Source organism: Agelaius phoeniceus, chromosome 3, assembly GCF_051311805.1.
Source record: "Agelaius phoeniceus isolate bAgePho1 chromosome 3, bAgePho1.hap1, whole genome shotgun sequence".
In the NCBI taxonomy this organism is placed as follows: domain Eukaryota; kingdom Metazoa; phylum Chordata; class Aves; order Passeriformes; family Icteridae; genus Agelaius; species Agelaius phoeniceus.
This window is the reverse complement of record NC_135267.1, coordinates 52,198,993-52,218,614: the sequence shown is the minus strand read 5'-3', so window position 1 is coordinate 52,218,614 and position 19,622 is coordinate 52,198,993. Positions and strand designations below refer to the sequence as shown.

Below are 19,622 nucleotides of genomic sequence, written 5' to 3'. Positions count from 1 at the left end.
ACATGTCCAAATGTACTAGTTTTCCTGTATTGTCAGAGATACTAGAAAAAAAGCAATGATTTACTGTAGTTTCCACAGGATTTTGCTATTTCCTTCCCAGCTGGGTTAAAAGTGCTGCTGAAGCAGCCACGCACCAGAGTTGAGTGGACAGCTGGTGACTGAAAGGCTATCTATGCTGTAACTGCAATTGCAGCTGTCATCACCTTTGGTAAGTTAGTCAAATGTAAGCCCTTATTGAATGTGCCTCAATGTTGTCTGCTGTGCTAGGCTGCTTATTCTTCCCCACACAAATTGACCATTAAGTTGAGAACCTCCTGCAACTGGTAGTTTTCTGTATTATGCAGACCTAAGAGCTCAACACAGAGCATCTTGACTTCATGGTTCTGGCAGATTCTGTCTGTGGTTTACACATATTTGGTGCTTTATCCTGGAATTTTAATGTAGTCTCAACACTGTCTCTTTCTCCTCTCCCCTGCTCTAGATAAGAGCTACAGTCATAGCACATCTATGGGTATGGGCTAATACATCTTTTGGGGACATAACAAATAAATTAATATTCATTTGACTTCACTCTTCATCATTAGGGTCTGTCCTTCAGTGCTGGGGTACAAGTGTCAGGTGTTCTTAGAGCACCTTATGATTGTAGTCATAATTTGCTGTATGAGTAAAGCACTTGAAAATTAGAAAACCATGGAATCATTTAGGTTGGAAAAGATCTTTAAGATCATCAGCTCCTGCCATCAACCTAACAGTGCCAAGTGCACCACTAAAACATGTCCCTAAGCACCATGCTACTTGTCTTTTAAAAATCTTCAGGGATGAGGACTCCACCACTTCCCTGGGCAGCCTGTTACAATGCTTGACCACCTTTTCAGTGAAGAAATTTTCCCTAATATCTGATCTAAACCTCCTCTGATGCAACTTGAGGTCATTTCCTCTTGTCCCTTTGCTTATTACTTGGGAAAAGAGACTGACCTCCACCTGGCTATACCCTCCCTTCAGGCAGTTGTGGATAGTGATAAGATCTCCTCTGAGTCTCCTTTTCTCCAGGCTAAACAATCCCAGCTGCTCTTCATATGACTTGTCCAGACCCTTCACCAGCTCAATTTCCCTTCTCAGGACATGCTCCAGCACCTCAATATTTTCTTGTAGTGAGAGGCCCAAAACTGGACACAGGACTCAAGGTGTGTCCTTATCAGTCCCGAGTACAGAGGGGCAGTCACTGCTCTGGTCTTGCTGGCCACATTATTTCTTTCACAAGCATGACATTACTGGCAAGTATTATGAACCAGAATCTGTACTCTGAAAGCTGTATCCTATGTTCTTCTTTTACCAAGCCAGTAACACACAGTAGGACATTCCACTTGCACATTTACTAGTTACATTCAAATAATCTGTCTTTTAAAGAAACAAAGGTTTTTCTCCATGCTATTGTTAAGACACTGCTGCTCTTAACTTCAACTAAGTGCCGCTCCTTCACAGAGAGAACACTGCAAGAATCCTAAGAACATGAAAGGCTCTACTTCAATAGCAATTTCTCCCTGCTCTGTCTTCCCTTACAATGCAGTGTAATTCAATGCTTTTCACTCCCTTACTGCTGTGCTACCTCCCACACTAGGTTGCAATAACTATTAGATCAAGGTAAATTGGATTAAAAAATACACACACAAAAATAATTCTTTAGACACCTGGGGGGAGTGAGCTTTTATCCTGTATCAGTTCTATAGTCCAGTTCAAGTAATTCAGATCCAAAAGCAGTTGCAGCATCCCAGCCAAAACAATGTCCTAGCACGGGAAGTGAAGAGCTAAGAAGCTTGAGTAAGGGCACACTATACCTTGGGATTCTCTCCACCCAGCAAAGGATTTATGAAGAGAGGTGAAGCACAATAAAAGCCAATTAAAGACAATTCTATTTTCAAGTACTTAAAGTACTTGAAAACAGATCCTGACTAAAGGAGATCTCAGGCTTAGTAACTTTATTATACAGACTAATGCCTTTTCACAACTATTCAGCAGACTACTCAAAATCCAGCTAGCTAAAAAAAATAAGCAAAAACAGTTGAAAATTTTATTATTACTGCTGTAAAAGTTGCATTTTAAAGATAATAATGAAAATGCTAAAACTAAATTTCCTTTCCTGTGTGCATTTCTGTTGAAGCCTGTAGTAGATACTGTGGAAGTAAAATGAAAGCATTGTTTGTGTAATAGTCTTAACATTACCCTGAAAGCAAAACCAAAACACAAATCTACTCAAACATGCAGCCATAGTAACCATCAGCAAAATCTCAGGAAAGCATAGTTTCGTTATTCCTATAGACCTGAAATTTTAAATTAAATTTTAAAATAAATACAAATTTAAAAATTTCTGTTAGATCTGTGGAGTTTCTTTGAAACAGGGGAGAAAATATATGACCATAGCAGATTACAACTATGGCTAGTTGAAAAGAGTAAAATCACTGTTGTATATGCAGTTGCCAGGTGGTCATGAAGTGCAGAGCTCCCCTTTGGAAGGCTTCAAGACAGCAAAGGCCACAAATGCAACTTACTCTAACTACAGTTTGCAGAATGGCTTTCTATGAAGTATTTTCTTACTCTTGCTGTGAGGAAGGGTATTTCTACTTAACATCCGCAGGACAGTGCTACATCATGTGTATGAGATCAATACCCCCTGCTCCTGACCCTACATTACATGGCTGGCATAACCAATGCCATTCTATAAGCCAAGCAGCTGCTCTCTGTAACCAAGTAGGTAATGTATTTGTTCACTTTCCCTCATTATCAGGCCCTGAAGGTCCTATGAACCAAGCAGACAAACCAAAGAGATTTCGTCTTCCCCTCCCAACCCCCCTCAAGGTTGCTGGGTGCCAGGATAATTACTCCCTTGCCTGCCAGCCCTGGAGGCCCCAGGCACCCAGCCAGGGAGGTGCTGTTGTTGACCCTGAGGGAAGCCTAACAGCACACAGAGCTGTAATTGTAAGTTAGGTTTTATTATAAATGCTGTATTAGGATACTTCTTAATTGGAGTACCTTCATTCTGCTTCTAGAAATCCAGTGCCATTCTAGCAATAAATTCTTTGATATACTAATTTTAATAGTTTGCTAAGAAAATAAAGCTTTAATTGCTACTACAGGTTATCATCATGATCATCCTTCTGCCTAAGATCCCTAAAAGAACCTGTCTGTCCCCTTAGCATTGGGTGACACAGGTATAAATATCTCAGGACTGAATACATGAATTCAGTCTGTGTGTATGTTATATATATATATATATCTACCAAGCAGTGGGAATGCCCAGTTCTTAATGGAGTCTTCTCTGCCTGGACTAGACACCTTTCTTCAGACTCCAGGGGACCACAGACCAATCACATCCTGTACCACATACATGTTCTACAAGTTCAGCACCTTGCCCCAAATGCCAGCGTCAGAAGTGAACAAAGTGTTCCATACTATCAGTCTCAGAAGTTACCAAGGTCATTGTTTCTACTATAGCTCAGACAGCTCAGTTCCCCTGGAAAATACTGTTTTTACTACCAGTGTAGAATAAAACAAAGGACAACAAGACATTCCTCTCTTCTCTGAAAGATGAAGGAGCACTCTGGAAAAGCTGCTGTCACCTCAGTAATACACCAGTCCCCATCCTGCTCCAAGCTGCCAAATCAGTTATGGCAACAGCTGAGCTTTCCACATTTAGGGCGTGTTAGTTGTAGGACTCCAGTTTCTGACTCATCCTCACTGACAGGACAGCTGGAGAGGTTAAAGACATCTGACAAAGGCATTTTGAGTCACCCCACTATCTAAAGGATAAAATCAGTATGATTTGAATCAAGAGTCTAACCCTTTAAATACTCATTTGAGATAACTCATGTAAGCCATCATTGCTATACTTATTAACTAGCACAAGGATTTGAAGAAAAGGCTGCATCATAGAAGAAAATATCAAATCAGTGAAGTAAGTGAACATGCTTTTTCAAAAAAGCTTGGCTAACCCACCAAGATTTGGATACTGACATGCCAGACATGACATACTATGCGCAGGTATTTAAGCCTCATTTTCCTGAGCATTCTTACAGGGAAGATCCAAACGTGGATGCAATGCTCATTTGAGTGTTGAAGGGTCCTAACATAGTATCTGCTGTGGTGATACAGATAAAGTAGCATCAGTTCTGCTGGTTCTTTCTTGATGTAATCTAGGTTTGTGCCAGTGACATGGTGCTCTGCTCATCCCTGAGTGGCTGTTGATGAGAACAATACCAGTGCAAAGCTGTTTATACTGACTCAAACACATACAGAATTCTCATTTCAAAACCTTTTCTACCACGAGGGAAAAGGAACTGTATTAGAAGACACTAATACTAAATACCTAAGTATTATTACATTGAAGACTGTGGGTGTATGCAGCTCTATTTAGATACTGGTCTGGATCTGGTAAAGAATACAGAGATATTGCATTGAATCAATTACTCAAGACTTTTTTTAAAGCCATGCATAGGCATTGTCAGACACCACAAATTTAACTACAGTGTTACTGAATTAAGCATGTCATACACTGACAACAAAAGTTTGTTTTTTTTTCAAGGAAGAATAAAATGTTTTGTTGCTGCATAAACAAGTAAAGGACCAATTCTTAATTTATAGTTTAAAGGTTTATGGCAAGAGTCAGAGGCTGACATACACGGTATATGCCTGGCCAGTTCTGTGTACTATTTTATCTCTTTTCTAAAGGGAAAGCTTCCTAGGGCAAGCTGTCAGAGCATTGGTAAAAATGGAAAGAGCCATTACATCTAGCCCTACCACCTGTTTTCTTTTTCCACTGTGGGATCACAAGATCTATGACTTGCTTAAAAGCAGTTTAAGTTCAAGGCTCCACCAGTGGAAGCATTACTTGTGAAGTATGCTCAGAAATCCTGGGGAGCCTGCTGCAAAATCTGCAGTTTGTGAACTGCAGGCAGCTGTAAATTTGTTGGTATTTTTAGATCAATAATTACTGAGGTAAAGCAAGAAGTAGCAACCTCTGCTGCTTTGTAAATATACAATGCTTTATATCATGACATCCCAAAAGAACAGTGCTGTTTTGGATGAAGATTATCAAGTGAAAATCACCCACCTCTCAGAAAATATAACTTGCTAGCTGAACAGGAATATATCCTCTTTTAGGCTCCTTAATTTCTTAGTGTCTTGGAAAACACATTCAGATTCTCCCCAAGTCTGAGACATTTCACAGACATTATGCCTGCCCTAATCACAAATAAACTTTTGCTCTTTGCTTTCCACAAACCACAAGTCATTTTAGCAGAAACAAAAATGTCCCCCACAGACATTATCAACAACTGTCACAAATGCTGATTTTAGATTAAAAGCTTCTAAATAAGATTTTTATTAAAAATAGAGGTTGGTTGATTTTGTAGTAGTAGTGGAATGTGTTTGGGCAAAATGAACCACAAAATTTTATGATTGATTTTTATTGTTAATGACTTCACACAACAGTATCTTAGCATCATCATTTGATGTAGTCTAAAAACATTTATAGGCAGATGAACTGTAAGGAATGTGACCAAGGAAAAAAAAGCCAGCTCATGCTGTAGGATGGAACAGATAGTTCTAGCATACTAAAAATAAAAAGAAAGCATTAACTCATCATGTGCTGTGCAACCCCAAATTATTTAGAAGTGTTCCAATAAAAGGTAACCATTATAAAAGTTTAGAACCTATTAAAAAAAAGCAACCAAAAGTGACTGAAGCCAGCCACATGTCTCCTTGCATAAAATAAGCAGAAGTTTTAACTAACAATTTAGTTCCTTTGATTTTATGCACACATTAGGATAACATTCATCCAGTTATGGAGTTTTTCTTGGTAACATGATTAGTAACCATGCCAGACAGGAGTTGAAATGCAAGTGATGAGCAAATTTTGGGTTGTACACAGCCCACAGCTGTGTTTTTCTTAAATGACTGACTTGTTTTGCACATCAGTTGTAGTAACTTCAATTTTAACCCCTGTGTTCATATTACTGTCCTGATGCACATTCTCTCTCAAACTGTATGAGCAAAGCTGTGAAAAAGGAGAGTTCTTCACTAAAGCAAAGGATCCTATCAGCAAGTCAAATTGTTTGATATCACAGAATCATGTCATTTCAACTATATGTTAATTTTCAGCATTTTTGGAAGTCACAAGCAACATGGGCGCCTCTGTGTGCATACACAGTAAACAGTCAACAAACAAATAATTTTCCCCATAACTTTACACTGAAAATAGGAACCAGATCTGGATTATTTCTTAGAATGTTTCAGCTAATTATCTTGCAATTGGAGGGAAGCCTAAGGAGACTTAGGAGAGGTAAATCTTTTAAACAACAGAAATGCTTCCAACCACAACAGAGTAGACAAATTCTGCTAACTCTAGCAGGGAAGTTGGTGAAATAATTTAATGACACCACAACCTTCTGCAAATCTTGATCTAGTTTTCACTTTGCTTATAAAGTGCTGGCTGTTTCATATACCCTGCAGCAGAGATGCGAAATCAGTTAGTTATACTCTGATTTCCTCAGAATTGGCAGCAAGCTTCTCAATCTCAGCCTTCTTGAAGTGCTCACTTGTACTATTTGGGTAAGCAGCTCCAGGAGCATACAGACTGCAAGCACTACATTTTCTTAAACTTTTGTTCTGTTCTCTTGGAGTCAAAACACAGTGGTCTGCCTATCAATTTATTTGGTCTTTTGATTCTAGCAAAGAAGTTAAAGCATGGCTACAAAATAGGACACATTTGCTCAACAACTTCTCAACACCAGCCCACCAGAAAGCAGGGAGGAAAATTTATCCATGTAAAAAAAGCTTCATTAAATTACCATTCTACAAGATAACCTGACATCAGTAAAAACATATGCCAAAAATTAAAACACTCTTAAGCATATTCTAGACAGGCAGTTTTAAACCAAAAGACACCTGGTTCAAATTTGTCAGATTTTGCCTGGCACGTCTCAAGTATTACCTGAGCTGTCTGAAAGAACAGCAGTTGATTCAAAACAGCAACAGCTTCATGTCTTTGTTTTGTTCAAGAAGGTGTATCTCATTAGCATGTCAGATGGTAGTTCCAGAGTCCACAATGTACGTTCATTCTAGCATACCCATATGCTGAATACTACTCAAATTCCCTTTTAAGAGCCTAACTAACTAGAATACCTGTTCTTAACAGAGAAGTTGCACTAACAACTGGCACGTACACTCCTTGGGTAGGGAGCCAAAAAAGCCCATTCCCACTTCAGACCAGCACTGAACCCAAGCTGCCATTCCGAGGCCTTTACTTTTGTACATGGCAGAACTCCACACTCAACAGCAAGAACTGAAATGCATCTGTCTCATGACTCACTTGGAGCAACTGTTTGACCACAACAACTTACAGTGACTGAACACACTGTCCTCATCACTGCCCATTTCTGCCTTAACTCCACTTACAACAAAAACAGAAAACCCAAGCAAACAAAAAACCCCAAAATTCACTTTTCAACTCATAATTTACCAAATAAAAACAAGTAATACCCTGAGAACCAGCAGGTCTGTAAGGAAAGAGTCTCCACTGAGCCAGAAAAATGTTAGTGCTTCTCACCCTTGTTCTGTCACCAGAAGGGACTCTTCCCAGCCTCCTTGTATCTTACTAGAACTTGTAAAAGCTCTATTTCTTGTTCTTATTCATGAATAAAAAGGACAGGTAGGGTTATGGAGCAGCACACTATTCTTAGCTATCTCATTACTCTTTTTCCACATTCAAACATATGTAATATCCACCAATCCTTCCCAACATGCCCACCTACCCCACAGAATACTCGTCCTTTCTCCTACTACTAATTTTCCCCCTTTTTAGTTCAAAATCAGTTAACTCAAACCAGCTGTGATCACAAGCTCAAAAATGCTGAACTAGCTGTCATGAATCAGGGCAACTTCAGCCACAGCTGAAGGCAAACAGGATACAAGAAGGAAGGACATTAGTTCAACTTGGTTACAGAAAAGCTCTCTCCTCCTTGTTACACAATGCTAAACTTCAAGATCAAGCTAAGCTTCCTTGCTTAGCTAGATCTAAAAATTCTGGAACTGTTTTCCTCCTAAAATTAAATACACTGCTCTTACTCTTTAGCTGTCCTTTTCTGTGTTTGAGATGTGTCTGCTCCAACTCTTCATTTATCAAGACCACCAACTCCAGCTTCAACTTTGGCTCTGCTTCCTGTCCCATGACATTAATTTTCCAAACTTTGAAAGGAAAAAAAAAGGCATCTCAGTGGCTGCTTTTAGGCAAAAAACCCCTCAAACAGAAACAAACAAAAAAATTCCAGCCCCAAACTTTTCCCTGTATGAGGCTGCATTTTTCTTTGAAACAATTAAATCTTTATTCAGTGTAAAGCAAAATAAAAATAAAATTTATAACTGTATGGCCCTATTTAATTTACGTTGCAAGGAATTATTGAAGTTTAGCTTAGATTATACAAAAAATGGGAGGAAGACACTGCTACAGTCACAAACAGAAATGACAATATTGAATAACCTCTAAAATGGCCTTGGTTCAGCACTGCTTAGGGACAACAGAGAGGGTAGATCTTCTTTGAATGACAGAATCAAGTAGGTTGGAAAAGACTTTGGACACCATCAAGTCCAGCCTATGACCTAATACCACCTTATCAACTAAACCATGGCACTAAGTGCCATATCCATTCTTTTCTTAAACAGCTTCAGGGACGGTGAGTCTACCACCTCCCTGGCAGCTAATTCCAGTAGGAGGTTTGCTCTTAAGTGTAGGTATTACAGAGCATATGAGGGCTTTGAACTTCAGTCATTAATGACACAGATGAGTTGATCAACATCAACAAGGATCAAGAATGGGCTTCCTAACACTGTATTTTCAAATTCAGAAATTTGATTAATTGAATTTACCAAAATCCCTTTTTCAGAGAAAGGTAAATTTTCTGACATTTTGATCTTCATCTCTACATTTAACAATATAATTTTTGTCATCAGGGTTGTTTAATGCTTTTACATGGTCTTCTCATGACTGCAGCTCTAAGGCCACCAATTAATTTTTCTGCTCTTTCAGTAGGGCATACTATTTTGAGGGACTACTAGTCCCTCAAAAACCCTCTCCTCTCTGAAGACTCCAAACCCCATTTCTTTCAATATTTTAGTTGTATCAGAAGTTTAAATTAAATAAATATTTTAAAATTGATCTTTTCTATTCCCAAAAAAGGATCTGGCACTTTAAAGTTCAGTAGGGAAATGAGTGTTCCCAGGTGAAAATCCAAAGGATTAAAAAAAAAAAAGTACTCATTTAATTTAAAATTTTACCCGTGCTTGCTGAATTACAGCCCCTTACAACTAGCATGTAAAAGATTAAACTCAAGTTACATAACATTCTTGCTCAATAGTTCAGATATTAAGTAGCATAGCAAGACTTTATGTAGGATATCTTTCAGGAAGTGAATATTTTCCAGATGAGTCTAATAATAAAGATTACTCCTCAATTTCCAAATATTGAGATTACTGTGCTAACAGTATAGTGTGACTACTAAAACATTTTGTTAAACTTTGAGATTCTTTGTCTCAAGACTGAACAAATGCCAATTCAACACTTCATAATATTAACTTGAAGGTTTAAAAATAAACACATTTTCAAGAACAGCAAGTTAGAATGACCATTTGTAGGTAATAAGAATTACTGTCATATGTGGCATATTTTCACAATGCCATGAAGAATATTTTTCAATATTTTTCAATCAGATATTTGACCCTGAAAAATATATAGCAGAACACATGAGAACTCTTCCAGTTAAGCACCTGGTTTTTCCTTTTAATTTAAACACCCACACCCCTTAACACTGAGACTACCCAAAAACTGCACTGGTACTATACAGAATGGAGCGAGAGCACTCTTACAGGGAGGTCACAAAAGTTACTTCATATTTTTCAGTGTATACACTCCTTGTTGTTTTCATATTATTTAGATCCCCATTGGCCATAAGAAAAACAAACACTGCAAAAACTCCATTAGCTGCATCAGTATTAAGTGATGATAGTTATTACTAAGCCAAAAAGCTAATGAGAGTTAGAGCCTAGGGACAAATGAAAAACCTCTGAGAGGAAGAATTCCTTCCTCAACATCTTTAGGGAGGATCAAGTAGAACTGTATGAATTAACTACTATGTTAATTGTAACATCTATCCATAAGCTGTGAATGCAAATGCAGACTGAGTGAGCTGGAGGCATGACAGCACAAATTTGTGTTGAACACCACCAGTTACTCTAGAGAGGAGCTGTAGGTTCTTGGGGTTTGTGATAGAACAGTTACTGGCTGAGAATACAGGGAAAACAAAGAAACAAACAAACAAAACAAATTTTATGGGAATAGAGACCAGTAGTTTTCAACTTCTATCTCAAGGATATGGATTAATTACTTTTAAGGGACCTGCAAAAGACATCTGGTAAAAACCAAATCTAAATCTATTAATATTACAAGTGCTGTATGTGTACGTTCTTACCTACCACTTTCATGACCAGTGACACTAATTGAGAAAATGGCATGAATCTGTGTCAGGGGATGGATTAGGCTGGATATCAGGAAAAGGTTTTTTACCCAGAGACTGGTTGCACACTTGAGGGCTCCCCAAAAAGGTGGTCACAGCATCAGGCTGGCAGAGTTCAAGAAGTGTTTGGACAACACTCTTAGGCGTGTGGTGTGACTCTTGGGGTTCCTGTGCAGGGCCAGGAGTTGGACTCAATGATCCTGATGGGTTCTTTCCAACTCCACATACTGTAAGATAACAAATTTTTCAGGAGTTCCTTTCAGAAATAGGCTTGAAACAGATTTAGACATAGAATTCAAACCAATGGTTTGGAAAAAAGTGTCTCTCATTTAAAAGCACTTGTGCAGAATTATAAAATTTAAGTCACTCAAATAGCTATGAAGCAAAAGGACTAAAACCCCGCTAGCCACACATTTAGATTACTTGACTATCAAGAGATGAAATTTCCTAAATTGGATCTGAAAAAACAGACTGAAATTTTAAGAGGAACCCATAGGAGATACTATAGTAGAGATACAGACAATGCAGAACACCTGGCCAAATGTTTTCAGAAAGTGAAAGTTTCACTATTGCTTTCATTTAACAGTTTTGTTTGTTTGGTTGGTTTTGTGTCAGGCCAAGAGTTGGACCATAAGATTGTAATGTGAGGGGTTTTTTTGGGGGGGGGGGCGGGGCGGGGGGGGGAGAGGAGGAGGGAATGTGATCTGGAGAACAGACCACTTGCCACTCCAGTTAGTAAAAGTAATTTTTCCTACATCAGTTGAACTCCAGATGTTCATTCATAATGAAGCTAAGCAACATGTGCGTTATTGTTTTCAATAAGACAAACACCTCAGAATCATGAGGTGGCATTAACTATATTAAATTCCTCTGTCCTAACATTAAGAATGCTGTAACTTCCAAACCAACAAAAGAGGTATGAATCAGAAGAGTACTGATACCCAGGTAAGGATAGATAAGGTAAGGATAACCTACTAGCAACTGACCAAAATTCATTTAATATATAATTTTCAAGAGCCATAATAAAAGCCTTGGAGAAGGCTACAGCTGGAGGTTTATATATTACTTATGAGAGTATTGTAATTTCAATAACATCGAAAACACAGAGATCTCACTTCAGATAATCATTAGAAGACTTGAGGAATGGTTGCACATTTTAATAGAAAAGTAAATGAACACAGTTTATGAAAATGTATATTTTTGGGCACTATGGCTATATTTTCCGCTCTTACAAAAATCAGTTTTCTCAATAACTAATTAGATCACAGTTAAAAAACCCCAAAAACTTACATAATGAACAGCCGTGTCCCTTAAATTGCCTGCAAAAAAAATATTGCTAATGAAGCAGAGGTACTACAGGGATTGCAGTATGAAAACCACCAAAGCAAAGGTGTCTTGCTGGCTCCCTCCTCTTGAACATTTTAACTGCCCCGATAGATATGTCATATTGATATATCTTATATACAAACACATTTATAAGATAAGGAAAGACATTAAATGTTTAACCTGAAATACCTCAGAATAATCAGGTATAGGTAAAGAATTCTGAAGAGAAGCAATATTAACCTCCACAATATTTTACCTGTTTAAGCCAAAATTTATCTTGGAAATCCATACAGCTGGCAAACACAGGTGGACACCAGAATGCTCCTCTGTGTCAGAAGTACTTAAGTAAGCTGAACATAATGGCACAATTTTAAACCATAGCAAGTTTTATGTTTCAGCATCACTCTGGAGCTATGGTTACTCACTGCCTCAACAGACCTATTGATGCCTCATTGCTTCTGCATTAAGATCAATAATTTCCTTTCAAAGGGCTCTTTTTCCCTTGAAAGTTCAAGGGAAATATTTCAGTGGATCTTAAAAAAAGCCTAGCATTTACAGAAGAAAAGATGAAGGGAGATTGGAATGTTGTAAGCAACATTAAACTCTTTAAAACAATCATGCTCCTGTAAAGCCTATTTACATGAAAACAGAGATCTGTGGAGATAAAACAGGACAAGTAAAGAGACCATTACTGACACATTCTAACACTTCATTAGTTAAACTGCTTTTAAGTGTAATCGTTATCTCAAACAGGAAATAATCTTGCATAAAGTAGACCTTGTAAACAAGTTTCTAATATCCCTCACTCAGTAACTGGAAGGCAACAATAAATGTTGTCCCATGAAGCATTGTACTGCTGATGCACACAAATTAGTTTTAAAGCAAACATGACATGGTGATAGATTACACCTGCTTATACCTGAAACATGGATGACCTTTAGGTTCCCAGAGTTATAAATCTGGGTTTCACTTACTAAAAACGTGCTCTAAATTGATGGTGAAACACGCCAGAGGCACTGCAAAGCAAAATTTTCCACTTCAATTTAGACACATTTTGTTTCCCAATTTAATTACAATTCACACTGATTAAAGAGAACTTTACATCTCAAGTATAAAACCCCCTAGACCTGAAAAGAAAGGTGCATATGGCAAACAAGAGAGGAGGGAAATAGTGTGATTACATAGGAAAGCATGCTGTTCAGACTTGATAATGGTTACCATGTTGCTGTACATTTAGACCATGAAAGCTCCAAGTCAGGCAGTGTTTCTATGGAGAGGTAATTCCTTTTATTAGATTAACTAATGTAGCTGGAAAAAAAACCTGATGAGCGTCTGGGCACATAAGCCTTCTGAGGTCACCATGTGACCAAAAGCTTGTGTGACAGCCTGTCCCATTATAAACCAGTGTAATAAAAGACAACTACCTCCCTCCACAAACCTCAGCTGATATATATCATTTTACCACACTTAGTCTCTGCAAAGAGATGATAGTGAAAAATCAGGATACTGGTTTAGCAAGATTCATGTACTTTCATAATGCAGAATCTCTCAAGACTGTTACAGCACTTCATCAAAATGTCATGCACAGCAAAAAATCTAGGCCAAAAAAAAAAGCCTTGATATATCAGACAGCATTACATTTTTGGGAACTCCCTAGATTGAGAAAGCAGCACCCTTACACTCTTATGTTAATTTTGTACTGTGGAAAAAGGCAGCAGGAAGAAATAGAATCCCCGGGGACAGGGAAGAACTTCATTATTGTAATGGTGTTTAATAAAAGAAATTTTTGTATTACAGAAGCTGTTTCTCTTAGAAACCATGAAGATGCGTGGGAGAGGAAGTTGGCTAACAATCATCATGAACAGATGATTCACCTGAAGAAGCAGAAATTATGTACATCCAAGGTACTGACACTGACTGTCTCCTGAATTAGCTTTAAAGATCAACTCTTCAGGAAAGTGTTCAAAAGCTGTGAAAAGGTCTCAGTGAGGTACCAGCTCTCAGCTGGCTCCTTGGCTTTCACCACTAGGGGTTCTCCAAGAATAAAAGTTGTAGAGGAACATGCTATACAGTTTAGATTCCCTGACTTTCTTTTACAAGGTGTTAAAGTCTGCTTAAGAAATGTATTCTCATAAATCAGTTGCACATCAGACTTAACTGAGTAACTGCAACAGGCATAAGGCACTCCGGGCATGCTACATTTTAGCCACCTTCAGGCATCTCAAAAGATGACATCTAAGCTAATGAATCTGGATTCAGGGAGCCTTGAACATCTAAAAAGTAATTTATTGCATACTGGAAGAAGGTGACTTTAGAGATCTAATTTCAAGTTAGAGTTCTTCAGTTTAGTAGTTAGACTATTTCTTGTCTACCATGCTTGATATCTGGTCACAAAAAAAGTTATTACTAAGTTGGTTAGTATTGGGATCCTAAAGATGTTATTTAGGAACGTGGTTCAACATTGCTAAAAAAGGGCAGTGCTTTACATAAATTAGCTGCAGTGGCCCAGCCTATGAAATGCAGTACACAGTAAGCTGTTAGCTACCACATTTCATTAGCAAATCTGTCCAATCCCATTAAGCAGACCCCTGTGGCAATCAACAGTGGTGCAGTTTTATAATGCGATTATTTTCCAGAGAAAAATTGGAATTACTGTTTTCCAGCAGTACTCAAACATACAAGGATTTTGACTGTTGAGGATGATGGTAGAGAAAAGAAAACAAGTAACCTCCCACTATAAACCAAGAAAGAATGCACATGCTCAGCTCTGAGAAATACCTACTTTAGAAGGCTTTAACATACTGTTTTAATGATCAAACTCTGGAATCAATTACATTGTGCTTTCCTTGAACCTGATGAACTAACACCTTGTCAATCTCCTCTAGATCATGCCTACCATTTTCTATGCAGGATAAAAGTCCCTAAAACAACCAAAGTGGTTGTTCCCACTGAATAAAAGCAGTCCCTAAAACAACCAAAATGATAGTTCCCATTGATTAAAAGCAGTGGGAAAGAGACTAAACAAATGCTTAACAACTTACTTTAGTCAGTATCTTGTTGCTATTGTATTGAGGACAGCTAAATGAAGTAACACATAGACTCCCAAGCCTCAGAAGGTAAAAAAGCCAAGTTTATTAAAAACCACACACTTTTTTAGACAATTATGATACAGGTGGGCCTGGTCTTCAGTCAATATCCCTCACACCACCAGCTAATTGGACACACCACCCTTCTGTAAACATCCTTATGAGAAAACAACACCAGCTGCAAAGATTAGGAATTGTTTTAATTCCTTCTCTGAAATTTCCCAAAGCTTCACAGAGCAATGCTTGGGAAAGTTTATCTGACTTTCTTCTCTGTCCAGCTCTCAGCATCCACAACATCTCCCTCACTTTCTCAAATGGTTCATGGAAAGGAAAGCACGTATCTGTGGCCAGTGTCCCCCACTGTGATTAGCCTAACAGCATTTTGTAAGTCAAGCCACTGAAGCAGTCCAGCTGGAGGACGATGGTCCTTCTCGGATGTCCCGGCCAGCTATCCAGCACCGTTAGCAGTACGGAGGCACTATCCCAATCTCCGTGGTTCGGGACAGCACCTAAGGCAAACACTCTGTGCTATGACAGCAGCATGACCTTGTGGTAGGACGTGGCTTGGCTTATGGCTACAGTCAGCAGAAACAAGAAGAAAGCACTCTCCAGCTGTGGTGAATCCAGGTTTATTGGGTCCCACGGGAAACCAACAAAGAGAAAGAGGGAGGGCTTGCAACAGCTTACAAGGAGGGAGGGACACAGGGGAGGAGTCAGTCCTTGGACAAATAGAGTTTTAGAGGGGAGTGGGATACAAAAGATTGACATAGGGAGAACACCAATGGGGATAACTTGAGGGTGGGGCCCCAGCCCCCCCAGCCCCTGAGCCAATCACTTCACGCTCTAGCTGGAAGTTTCTAGAGAGTTCTAGAGAGAAGGGTGGGAGCACCGAGTGATGGACAGGGCACCGGGGAGGGATTTGAGAAAGGGTACATTGATCTCCAAAGCAACTGGGGAGGAGTTGGGATAACTGGCAGCACAAGGGAGGGAAGGGAGAACCAGGGCAGAACCATTGCATGATAGGGGGAACAGAACAGACACAACACAACAAGCCACCATTCTCTGTGTCTGAGCAGAGAATTCATTCCCTCCCCCCTCCCCCGTTATCAGGTTCCAAAGGTTCAGGGAACCAAGCAGACAAAGCAAAGAGATTTCTTTTTGACCCTCCTGACTGTCTCAAGGTTGCTGAGCACCATGACAATTGCTGCCTTCCCTGCCAGCCCTGAAGGCCCCAGGCACCCAGCCAGGGATGTGCTGTTGTTGACTCTCAGGGAAGCCTAACAGCCTACAGAGCTGTCTGTAAAATCAGCAGGTTCTAAGTGGAGAACTTGGACCCAAACTGCTGCTGGACTGAGAGACTCAACACTTCCCCATGACTAGAGGTTTGAGGGAGTCACTGTATTCTTGTATATGAATGTGAGTCTAGATTATGATTGTTATATTGATATAGCAAACCACATATTAAGACCTGACTTGACCTGCAGAGAGTCCAGGTGATTAGAAATTGTAAAATTAATTGCATTGCAAGTGGTGTATTATGGAGTTATAAATTGTACTACATTGATTCTGCTTCTAGAAATCCTGTGCCTTACTAACTAAAATTCCATTCTATACTAACCCTAGTAGACTGTGAAGAAAATAAAGTTTTAATTGTAACTCCAGGTTAGTGTAATCATTGTTATACCCAGCATCCTTAGAAGAACCTGTCTGTCCCCTTTGTGTCATATGACAGAACAGAAAGCAAATGAGCTTGAAGAACCAGAACAAACAAGTTTGTGCACTTCTAACATTCACATTAACTGAGGTCTTTAAATTCCAAAATAAGAACACTGTTTATACAGCTCCTTAGACACAGCAGTTAGATTTGCATGAACTGTCAGCATTTCAGGGTCAGACACAAATTGTGCCTTCCGAGACAGCAATTTGTGCCTTTGAGCCTTTACATTTTTAACTGAAGATAATATGTTAGGTGGCTCACCATGAAAAGTTTTTTTGTACCACAGTGCCAACAGAGGACTACAGAGGTTGTAGCCACAGTGTGCAACCAGAAAATCTTCATAGTAGCAATACTGACACTCTCCAGCAACACCCATAAAGGCCTCTTATATCTTACAATATGAATATGACTGACCAAGAATCCAAGGCTAGAAGATATCTGTATCTGATCTGTGAGATCGGATGCTCTAAGACCAAGCAGATGTGTAATATTTCAAACCAAGGAACAAACTCAAGCTATTATTACCTAGAAGTAATAATAATAGTAATAATTGAAGTTACTTTTCTTTTTATTTTTCACAGCAAATTTTCCTGACCTTTATTGAAAAAGGTGTTGCTGCTTTCCAGAACCATATTGCTCTTGCTTAGCAAAGCCCCATATTGTATATGTACATATTGTATACAATATGTACTCATATTGTATAAATTGTTGAAAGTAATTTAAAAGTAATGAAAACCACAAAGTTTAAGGTAAATGGCATGTCTTTGTGTGCAAATAAAAAGGGAAAAAAGAAAACAGTTAAGACTTGCATCAGCCAGGAGACTAGTACATTCAGCTGCTGAAACTGGACACAGATGTGGCCAAAGTTTTGACCTTTTATGAAAAAGAAAAAAACAAAACAGACTGAAGTTTTTCTCCAGAATATGACTAGGAGGTAGGGAGAGAGAGAAGGAGAGAAAGAAATCTCCCTTTGGAATTTGAAGGTCCTTTTCAAATATTCTAAAGTCTAAATGGCAATTGAGGTATCCACATTTTGACGAAGACCCAGAGTGAAAAAACCCAAACATCTCCCACTCACCACAAAAACCTGTCCCCACTAAAGCCTTTGGCCTATGTTCTTCACTTCTGTACAAAGATAGTACCTGGATTCTCAGTCCAAGTAAATTGCATTATGGATCCTGATACCCCTGAGGAACTACTTTAAACACAGTCTCTAATACATAAAAATTCTTCAGCATAAGACTAAAAAACTCAGTGCTTTGAAAAGAATGACACACCTTTACTCCAGCCAAGGACCCCAAACTGAACAACTGAGGGACTGAAAAGGACAGAGTTCACAGCAAAGAAAACTTACAGAATGGTTTTTGGGGGCAGAAAACAGTTAGAGGAGAAAGTTAATGAAGGAACTGAAAGATGAACATATGACAATTGTACTCTGCCAAAATCAGAAGGGCTTATGTTACATAATGTAAACATGTACATGCATACTTTTTCCTCTCCCAGAATCTTACCTTTTAGTCAGTACAAAGTCCTTTTCAATTTATTTTAAACTTTTTATATCTGTTTCTGAATTCTGCTGCTGAATTACCAAGCATAACATATAAAATATTTTTTACCTGTTAAGCTAAGATGAATGCAAAAATTAAGGTCAGAAGTAGTCAAGTGACAAAACACCCAAGAAAAACCAGCAACAATGAAAAAAACCCCCAACATCAAAACCCAAAGACAAAAACTTTTTTGCTGTCTTAGGGTAAATAAAAGTATTTACAAAACTTGTCACAATATTTGGAACTGTTTTCTTGCATTAGGATGTGACAGACTGGTTGCTCAGACAATTTTTGCAAAAAGAAAATAGAATCACAGCAGGTTCTTCAAATGTACCTATAAAATGTTAGCTAAACATTTTTACTGTGTTGACTTGCAGCTTACATGTGTATGACATGCTCCTAAGTTTTACTGTAACCAACAAAGAGAAACTAGGTATGAAAACTAATGTGAAAGAACACTGTGAGAAGTTACCATAAAAAGATGTTACAATCTTGTAAGAGGAGAACCAAAGTAGGAACAGATTCAGCAGATCAATAAGACCTCATTGAATACAAAGTAACCTGTAATACATGAATAAATTAGACAGTACACATGATGTCCTGTAAGTGGAAACGTTGCATTTTTCTGCAGAAAAAATAAAAGGAACAGTCATTTTACTGACAGGTTAACAACACAAGCCTTTAGACCAAAGCAAGTACTTTTTGTCCCAAGGGTATGTAAGGCTTTAAGGCAAGCCTTTAAGTACTGGGCTTTGAAGCTGTAAAGATTAATCCTGCCTGTGCAGCTAATAATTGTCCTCTGTGCCTGGGCTCTGACATACTACATTGGACAAGATAATCAAGCAAATATACCTACAGTAAAGCTGATAGAAATGTGACTAAGACAAACCAATGTATTTATTATGGTAACAGTCTTTTATAAACTCCAAAATGCCAGATTTCAGCATGTAGGGGCTTAATCTTTGCACAGGAAAATAATCAGACCCAACTCAGAGGAACAGAGGATGCAGAGTAATTAGTTCGGTAAAGGCTAATCTATATGGAAGACAAAACAGAAAATAGATTTTTAGTAACTCTTCATTACTAGCAATTATTTGAAATAACCAAAGTAATGTAACATTTTAAATAATACTAATCAGTTTTTAAAATTCAGCTAATTTTGTGTTTTCATTCTTGCTCTGTACTTGTCAGAAAGCTTAGCATGTCTTTCAAAACCTTATATTGCCTTTCCTGCCACTGGAATGGCTGAGCTAGTAAAACAAATGGCCAGAATGGCACACTGCTAATCTAACAATTTGGGCCTTATATTTGAGATCTGGTTTAATAAACATATTCTGTTTTCAGCCTTTTGAGTCGAAAGAACAGCTTTAGGTTTATACAGTTTAGT

The 19,622-nt window shown here is 38.4% G+C and overlaps 1 long non-coding RNA gene across 1 annotated transcript in view; it reads left to right on the top strand.

Moving 5' to 3' along the window:
* Positions 1-19,622, top strand: part of LOC129118785 (uncharacterized) — a 129,645-nt gene continuing 110,023 nt past the window's right edge. The window contains exons 1-2 of the long non-coding RNA XR_013181346.1: positions 1-208; positions 13,683-13,789. This is a non-coding gene — a long non-coding RNA (uncharacterized LOC129118785). The remainder of the gene's footprint in view (positions 209-13,682; positions 13,790-19,622) is intronic.